General features: G+C 46.1%; 1 protein-coding gene across 2 annotated transcripts in view; it reads left to right on the top strand.

Annotated features, from left to right (window-relative positions):
• The first annotated feature begins 509 nt into the window (after positions 1 to 509).
• Positions 510 to 9,804, top strand: part of EPB41L3 (erythrocyte membrane protein band 4.1 like 3) — a 146,742-nt gene continuing 137,447 nt past the window's right edge. For both annotated transcript variants that reach the window (XM_030497558.1, XM_030497524.1), the window contains exon 1: positions 510 to 680. The gene's annotated coding sequence lies outside the window, so the exon portion shown is untranslated. The remainder of the gene's footprint in view (positions 681 to 9,804) is intronic.

Below are 9,804 nucleotides of genomic sequence, written 5' to 3'. Positions count from 1 at the left end.
GAAAGAGACTGAAAGGACAAGGTGCTGGGGTGTTCTGGCGGGCATTATTGTCGGGGAGGTCCGGGCTGCTCACCCGGCCCTGTCCTTCAGATGTCTCAAGGAAGTTTGTGTTTTTCCTGGATCCGGGGTGGAGCACTCACCCTGCTACACACTCCTGGGCTCCCGCTCCCTCCCCAGGGGGTTAAGGACCGTGTTCAGCTAGATCGGACCGGGCAGCAGCACCTGCACCCGAGCCTCTCAGGCCGGCTGTGTCAATAGACTCTCCACATGCCTAATGATGGCACCAAGTAACGTCACGGATATTATTATTTTGTCCCGAAAAGGGAAAAACCGGGGCCCAGGTGGGTGGGATGAAAGGGGAGCAGGAGCCGCTGATACCTCGCACCGCTCCTCGCCTGCTCCCGGGGGTCCGGTCCCGCTGTCCATCGCCACCCCGGAGTGCGCTTCGGGCGGGCGGGGCGGGGCGGCTGCGGCGGCGCCAATAGGGAGGCGGGGGGGCGGGCCAAGCCGCGCGGTGCCGATCCGAGCTGAGCTGTGCCGGCTGCCGGGCGCTGCAGGTGGGAGCCCGGCTCCCGCGTAACTTCGGCGGGCCGCGGCTGTCCGCGCCAACCTTCTCCGTGGAGAGCGGGAGGAGGCGCTTCCCGCGGCGGCGGCGGAGAACACGTCCCGGGCAGGCTCAGGTGAGGAGCTGGTGGTCCTCGCTTCCCCGGGCCGCCCTTGCCATTGCCAGCCCGGTGCCGCCGCGCAGCCCGGCCCGCCGGGTCGCGATGCGCAGCGGGACCGCCGAGCTGTCCTTGGCTTGAGGTCAGCGGGGAGGGCCGAGGGGCGTGCGCTGCCCCGGCTGCTCCCGCGGGTCGCCGTGCTGCTGCGCTCCGCTCCGCGTCGCTGCGCAGGGAGACGACCGGGGACGCGGGTCGGCGCTGCGGGATCGCCGCTTCCCCTTTTTCTTTCTCCCCGCTCCGCGTTTTTGGTTTTGGCTGTTTAGGATATCCCTCCGGCCCCTTCACCTCCCGCCGTGGGTCGTTTCGCGGTGCCCTCCGTCAGGGCTCGCCACCCCCCCCCTCCATCCGGCGGCGGAGCGGAGTTGCCGCCCGCGGTGCGGGAGGCGCGGGGCCACGCGGTGCGGAGTGCCGCAGGCGGGTACGGCTCTTGCGGGAGCCTGTCCCTCAGCCGCCCTTCCCGCCTCTCTCGATTCCACGGCATCGTCCGCGGAAGATCCGCCCAGGTGCGGGGGGCTGGGGCGCAGCGGCAAAGTTAACGGGCTTTGCGCGGTGCAGCTGCGGAACGGGGCGGGCAGGGAGCGGGGGGATCCGCGCTGCGCAGTCTGGAGCGCGGCCAGGGGAACATCCACTGGTAAGCCCGTTCGGTACTGATGGGGTGCCGGAGCCCGGTTTTGGGGTGGTTTAGTGTAGGCTTGAGGCCAGCCCTGAGGAAGCCGCAAGGTTTTGCGGGCGGCGGGGTCAGCACGTCTGCAGCGTTAAAAATATGTAATAGGGTATTTATGAGGTGTTCCCCACACACATGCACATGTTCGGATGTTTGAAAAAAGCTAAAACTATTCAGCAGGCACAATTTACATTTCGGCAGTAACAGCAGTTCATTAGAAAAGTGATACTAGCAGGAAAATCAGAAGTCGCAGCAGTGGAGCCGCGGCGACGAGCGGAGTGGACAGCGCACGGGGGCCGGCAGCTCCGCGCTCCGCCGGCGAGAAGGGGATGCGGGGCGCTCGGGAGCGTGTGGGTATGCGGGGGGCTGGGAGCGCAGGGTGCAATGCAGAACTGGAAGCACCGAAACTCTGCATTTTGTGCACAATTCAGTGCTGGGTGGCCATTTTTCTAATTTTTCCTGACGGGCTGTTGGACTCCCCCAAATGCTCGTGTGGGACTTGAACCCCCCCCTCACCCTTTTGCTAGGGCTGTTTCGGTGTCAAGTGCTCGCATTTTGGGATCCCAAATTGGTGATCCTTCAGCAAGCTTTAAACCTCATTAAGATGTAGCTAACCATTTGTGAGAAGGATTTCCCCCCTCCCCCCCTCCCCCGCTTCAATCCCTCTGGACTTCATATGCGTGTTCCCCTGTTCTTTCCAGGGAAGGTTTTAGTCCCTGGTATGATGGCTGAAATGGTGACACGCAATTCAGTGTGCTGCCAGATGCTCACCTTCTTTTGGAGTTTGGGATAGGCTCAGGCAGTATTAAAAGCTTGCTAAGACGATACTGTTTTATGGTTTCCTCCATTTTCAGGCTATATTAGAAGCATCTAAAAATACCGGATCATCATTCCTCACAATGTGACTACAAGACTTTCAAATAAACATTCTTAGATATATGCTTTATATATGCCCTTCCCCCCCGCCCCCCTTAACCTTGAAAACTGTTAGTCCTGGTACCTAATAAAGAGCTACTCTGATATCCTTGTTTTGCAACTTGGAAGCTTTGCTGTTGATTCTGAATTGAGCGGTTTTTAACATCAAATTCTCATCATTAAGAAGGGTCAGGTATTTTAACAAAACTTCTTGAAGAGACACCCCCTAATGTTCCTAGAAATCCCCCAGCCTTTGCCAGCTGCAATAAGCACATGCACTTAATGTAAATTTGTCAAGAAAATGATTTTTTCTTGGCCTTTTTTTTAAAAAAAGATTTAATTGGGAGCTAGCAGGAAAATAGACTATCAATATTTCAGCACTACTCCTGCCCTTCCTGCAGCAGCATTTATCTCAGCGTATGAAGTTTCTTTCAGAGGTAAATGGTATAGAAGTCCCTTGCTCAAATAATGGTTGCACATTACTGCCCAGAACTAGCTTAGGAAGGCACTTCACTATCTCGCGCAACCTTATCTGCTGTTCCACAACTTCATAACAAACCTATTGGAACATAAAATGACCTTGGAAAGGCATCTTTCAATCTGACACGAGGCATTCTCTTACAGGGAACAACACTGTTCCGCACAGAGCTGATGTTTTCAAATGGATGCTTCTGAACTGATTTTTTTTTTTTTTTTTTTTTTTTAAGAGAGGGGAGGCAGATGGGTGGAATATTGAATTTGAAGGGAAAATGGTTTTTTTGAAACAAACCCACTCAGCTGAAGTTGAAGCACCACTCAGCTGAAGAAGAGGTGTATTAAGAATGTACGTACAATAGTGACACTTAAGTCATGGGTGAAAACAAGTCTTTAATTTTAATCAAAGGAAAACAGCATTTCCTCTGCCAGTTCTGATTTGCTCATTCATGAGATCTTCAAAAGCCCAAATTATTAGCGGGACTAATTGAAAACTAGTTTGGTGTGTTAAATGGGGAAAAGAAGTGATGAAGTCTGAAGCAAGCTTTACATTTAATTGTATTGTCCTTGATATCATAATGTAATGCTTCTATGTTGAAAATATCCCAGAACCCTTCCAGCCCCCAAATGCTGCTCCTCTGGAAAGGCTGCAACAGCACTTGAGATTTGGCAGCTGTTGAGGGAATTAATGGAGGTGGTGCCTGGCCAGTAAGCTTAATGGGATTTTGGCCCGGATGCTGGACTTCGTGCTTCAGGTCTTGCAAAAGGGTGGTAGACGCTTTCGTGACCATGGTGGTTTTACCTTTCAGGAGATGGTGCCTCTTGTAGAGCTGTGCCTGCTCGCAGCCTCCCACAGAGCTCCAGCCTCGGGAGCTTGTGCTACGAGTGCCACCTGCTGGGTGACAGAAAAATACAAATTTTATATAAATTCGATATAATTTATGTATGTGTGTATCTCTGTGTGTATACATACATATACTACGTTTATTTACATATGGGTGTATGGGTTTTTCATAGAGTTGCTCTTAGGTGAACCTAGGAGACTTTGCCAAGACCTGAAGTTTCTCACCTTGTGAAGACTGACCACAGTTTGCATTTTGTGAAACTCAAATAGCGCTTGGGTTTTATATTGCAAGGATAGAGGGGAGATTTTGATACTGCTGATGTTTAATGCTGCCTTGGCTTTACTGAAGGCAGCTGGGAATTTTCAGTTGTATAGCTCATTGCTCATGATGTGGTAAGCTTGAGGCAATTGTCTCAATTGTCAGATAGGAAGCTGTGGAGGTGGGACTGTAGACCTGAAATGGAGACCAAACAAACCAAACTCGACTTTGTTATGCATCACTCAAATGTGAAATCTCCACAGCACTGATTTAATCATTTGTCATGTCAACTATCTTATTTCCATAAAGGGTTTTTTTTTTATATGAAATAGCACTTCTCATTTAGATTAGCTGAAGATCTACAGAATTTGTAGGATATTGCTGGATGGTTTTTTCCATTTTAAAGAACATTTTTTCATGTTCACACTTGAATAACATTTGCATAGAAGAGTAAAATATTAAAGTCCGATTCTGTCCTAGAATTTCCACTGGCAGGTGATGTCATAAATCCAAATCTGACATCATCCCCAGCAACGGCTTTCCAATTTCCATTTGTTTCTGTCTCAGCCCACTGGAGCATTGCCTGAGATGCTGTTTAAATACCAGTTTGATTCAGCTGGATCCAGAGTGAAATCAGATACAGCTTCAAGGCTTGTAGTTGTTCTGTATTGTACTGACAGTATTAGGGAAAGGTGCATAGCCCTGGTTTTTGTTGTATTTGTTGGACAGCTAACCTCATTAAGGCTTTATCGTTTATTTATTTCATGGTGCACTGGTGCCAGATGAGTCTTTTACCCTGCCTGTGGATTAGGAATGGGTCCAAACTGATCATAAAAGTTTTGAGGAAACTTTCAGAAGCTTTCAGCTGGAAAACCTATATTGATGTACTTCTGTGATAAATGGATGAAATGCTTCACGTGGTTTTGAAAGTGAATTCCACCTCTTGAAAGCTGTATGCTGGAGAATGTGTAACAGTCAGGAACAAGTTGATGGAGCAAAAAGCAAGTAGTGTAATTGCAGAGTTCATCTTAAAGTGTGATTCTAGCAAAAAAAAAAAAAAAGGCATCTGGCATAACAAGAGGGATTACAAGATAGGCTTTTGAGATAGGGGACCCACAGTAATACTGCATAACTAAAGTTCACTGTCCCCTAAAACATTCACAGTTAATTTGATGCTTGAAAAATTGTGATTTCAGTGTCTGGTGAAGAAGCAATTGACCCTAAAATTACTGCCTGAAGCTGAACCAATGTTTTTGGTTTCATAACCAGTGTCATGCAAAAATAGCATGCAAAGAGGAGCAGGGGAATGCAAAATGTCTTTGTGGTCTTGCTCCAATGTATTTCTCCTCACCCTGAGCCAAGCAACTGGCATGTAGTGTAGGCAGTGGATGCTGTTGCAGTGCTCAAGGCAATTTACATCACACCCATTCATACATCCATCCCATCATGGCATATCGTGACTTCCCCCCCGCCTCCACAAACCTTCCGAGCTGCCCATGGAAAGCTGCCCCTTGTAACATGTCAAACTTCAGCAACCACCTTTTGTTCCCTTGCAGAAATGCATGTGCAGTATTGTCAATGGCGATGCTGCAGTACTATCCCTCTCTCCCATCCCCTCACCATCCTGAATAAACTAGTTCAGCAGATTTCCTGCTCAAATTCTACAGATTTTGAGTCATCCACACTATTTTTTTTGTTCCTTCCTCCTCTTTTTGCACACCACATTTCCCTTGTTCCCACCTACTCAACATATGCTTTCCTGTGAGCTCTTGACCTCTCATCTCCTGATAAGTTCATTAATGTTCGTCTTGCTCCATGCCACCATCAAAATCTGACTTCCCTTAATTTGAAGTCCTGTGTTTAGTCAGGTCACTCAGTGGCCACTACAGTCCTTGGGAGTATCTTGGAATCATGTCTGCTCCAGTAAAAGTGTTCTCCCAGTAATCACAAATTCCCTTGCAGGGGGAAAAGATAGGTAATACCTTGAGCAGTCACGCTGACAGCAATGGTGTATGGTCATGTCTCTGGGGAAGGACTGTGGTTCACAAGACTGAAAAGAGAAGTCAGAAATTAAGGCAAATCCTTTGCAATCTCTTTTTCCTTTCCCCTCTAATATTCTTCACATGAAGGCGTTGGAAAGGCTCCTTCTGTAAAAGCACTCCTACAAAAACAGCGTAAAAAGAAGTTGCTCCCTAGCAAAGTGGTAAATACATGAGCAATCATCATCCTTCTTCTGCAGTCTTCGTGCTGTCTTATTAATGGGCCGTGGAGGCAGAGGAGGAGATATCTCATCAGCCGTAATCCACAGGGGGGCTGCAAATTAGTTGACTGTGCCAGTTATGTTTTTCTCTTTGACACCAACAGATAAATTTGCCTTCATAAGGCATGGTTTCTACAGGGATCAGAAAGAAACCACACCAGGATTTGTGCAGGTAGCTCACTGCCTTCTTACACTGCCTTGGGATTTCTGGAGCAAAATGCTGCTCTGGCCCCAGGTTCCTTTGCTGGGACCCCGCAGGAGATCACTGAGTTGTGAGGATATCTGTATTCCTGAGAACAGTTGGTTTTAAGAATTTGGATGGGCTGGAACTAGATGATCTTAAGGTCCTTTCCAACCCTAACTATTCTATGATTCTATGGTCTAAACCTATGAAATGGGAAGATATCCCAGTCTGTTGCAGGAGACTTTGCAGTGAATTTTGGCTTTTTGGCATCTCGTCAGCCTTGGTGGTGTTTGCAATGACAATCTATCTGATGATCATACAGCTGCTGGGAGAAGATGACAGGTTTCCTTCACTGCCACCACCTCTCCACTGCAAGCTTCAGTGCTCTCTTCATCTGGTGTCTCTGTACTCATGGCTTTGTGCTCTTCTTAACTTGCAAATGCAATTGATTTCTCTAGTCAAAAGAAGAGCATGCCTTTCACTGCCGTTACATACACATGTGCAATTTGTTTAGGCTAACCCATAGTAATTGTCATTTTGTACAAATCTCTTTGAAGCATTCCTTCTCCAAAGGAATAATAATAAAAAAGCAAAATACCAAATGCTAAACTGGTCGAATGTTTTGGAGTGGTTGCCAAAAGAAATCAACACTGAGCCTGGGAAAGCTATAAAACTTGTTCTTGGGCTTTTTATTAGTAGGAGAGGTGACACTTACTGGGTTTGGTCACCCAGACACTGTTTGAGGTCCAAGTAAAAGAAAATCTGTTATTTCACCTTGGGTGTTCTTGACATCTTGCAGATGTGTAACTGTGCATAGATACTTAGATGTGGGGTAGGCGTCAGGCCCCCTTAATTGCAAAGAATAAATTATCAATCCCCCATCCTTGACTGAGGATTCTGAAAATGAGCAGTCGCTGTGGCCTGTTGTCGTTTTTGACGTACTTCCTTGACAAATGTTACATCTTCTCATCAAGGGTTTAGAAATGTCAGCAATATGAGAAAATAATACACCTTTTCTGGATGTGATGTTCTCCACCTGTTACTGCTAATGGGGGGGGGGGAGGGTGAGGGTGTCCTGTGAAAGATTTGCCCTTTTTTTTTCTTTTTTTTTTTTTTGTAAATATTTTTCCCCCCTCACAAAGCCTTCCTTATGAAGGCCAACCTTGACAGTTTGTTATTAGACTGTAATTATTATTCTTTTATCAATTGATGTTGCTATTGTGTTTATTTTCTTTCTTTTTAGAGTAAGTTAAGGGTGTAGGTGTATGTTCAGTCCATTTAATGAGTTATCTGAAACTATTCTGTAACACAGACTTTATAGAAAACAATAATGTTGTCTTATTCATTGAATCTGAAGAGTTCTTTTTTCTTTTCCTTCTTTTCCCCTTCGTTTTCCTGCTGATTGCTATGAACATGCTGCAATCATGGACTTCACAAACTGGACAAACGGCTGCCTCCTGGAATATGGATGACTTTGGTGAGTCTGCAAAATGAGTTTCACATCCTTATGCTACTTGGGAGAAAGAGGAGTGTTACTTATTGGAAGTTGGGCTTGATGAAAGCTAATTCTGTGATGTTTGTCTTGTAGAAGCAACAGGCAAAGCTTACTGAACTTCAACTTTTTTTGATGAAGTGGTTTTTTCTTCTTCTGTTTTATTGTTGGCAAAGGTGAAGGAATTAACACGCAGTGGATTAATTTGAAATAGTGTCATTTTATGAGATTGAGTGTAATAATTTTAAAATTACTTTTCTGTAAGACACACTGTGAAGCAATGGCTTGGAACATTTTAATTTTTCTTTTCTGGCTTATTCAGTTGTTTCTGCAAATAGTTCAGACAGAAAATGATTAATTCATTGGATGGCTTTTCAGAAAAGTGCTGTGCAGTTCTTACTGTTCCTAATACCTGTGTTGCCTGTGGTGTGAACTTTAAGAGATGATGTGTTGATGGTGTGTTTGAATTAAATCTTGTACCAGAGTTTTCCGTGAAAAGGATTAACATCCCAAGTAGTCTCAGGTGAGATCTCTCTCTCTCTTTTCTTTTTTTTTTTTTTTTTTTTTTTTTTAAAGTTTAAAAAAGAGAACAACACTCTCTCAGGGTCATACTCCTTACTCACATGCACATGGCAGACCTCGGAATACCAGTCTGGGGGTATCCGCTGTTACTCCCTGAGGATGAGGCTTTGGCACTTAGATTTTCAATGAAAGGTAACCAGACAGCTGCAGGGAAGGCACTTGCTGCAAATGTATCTGCCCAGAGATTTGCTCCAGAAGCATGGTTGGAGGTAGCAGTATTCACCCAGCGTTGTTTGTAGGAGTAAAGCTCCATCTGAGCACTGACTGGAGGTAGTTGGCAGCTTAGCACACTGGGGATTTATCTCTGAGCTATTTAGACCTAGCAGGAGTGACTTGTTACTACTAATAGGCTCAATTAAGGAAATCAACTTGCTTTGCCTCTCACCTCTGTGGTGACAACCTCATGCACAGCTTTGTGTTTTGAGGGAGAAGGCAAGTATGACTTGTATGGTGGCCCCATCCTGGGTAAGGTGTGGGGCTGTGTGCTGGCTGCTCTCCCAACAGATTGCCACTGGGTTTAGCTGATGCACACCCCTTTGGGGGGTTGGCATCATCTCTCTCCCTCTCCTTCCTTTTCATTCTCTTGAATGTGCAGTCTGTGGCACCTACATCTTTTCCCCCAGTGCAAGAGCCTGAGACGGAAAGATGGGTCTTAAACTTAAGGGTTTCTTCTTGGGTACAGCTTTGGAGAAATCTGAGATAAAGCTGATATTTTGCTTTTGAGCACTTCCGAAATATTGTTGCTTAATCCTTTTTATTGATCCATAGCTTATTCCGGAAAGCCCTTGCCTCAAGGCAATATATGAGTCCTGGAGGATAATGGCACTAATCACATTTCACATGACCTTTCAGGCAGGATGAACATCTGTTGCACTACTGCATTTTTCTCCTCTCTTAGTTCTGGTTACGTATCTTTTATTCCTCAGCAGTGTGGCTTAGGAGTGCAGTTAAGAACTCTTCTGCATGACTGGTACATGGTAATTTGGCAACTGAGTAGCAGTAAGGTCTGTAAGTGGACTGCTGCTTCAGATTGCCATGGTTTGATGTGCTAAGGAGCCTTGATCAGCCTGAGAGAGTAATAGCTCCTGTGCCCAGGAATGAAAGTAATGTGTATTTACTGTGATGGACAGACTACCCAAACCTCTTTGAGTCTGAGAATGAGCAGAGTGCATTCCTTATGGCTCTGCTTCAGCATGTATCTTTCTTTTTTAGCCTATTTTGTAATGTATATGAATAATTGGCTCTTGTGTTACACCTATTTAAAGATATGCCGCTTCAATATCTGGAAACTCGGTAATATGAGTGTTGAAGTGCTGCCATCACCATGGCACATCAGGGGAAGTTTGATGTGATCACATGGATGAGCATTTCCACCCAAGTTTTATTCTTAGATTTATTTTTCACTTTC

This window comes from Strigops habroptila, chromosome 1, assembly GCF_004027225.2.
Source record: "Strigops habroptila isolate Jane chromosome 1, bStrHab1.2.pri, whole genome shotgun sequence".
NCBI lineage: Eukaryota > Metazoa > Chordata > Aves > Psittaciformes > Psittacidae > Strigops > Strigops habroptila.
This window is presented reverse-complemented; position numbering and strand designations above follow the sequence as displayed.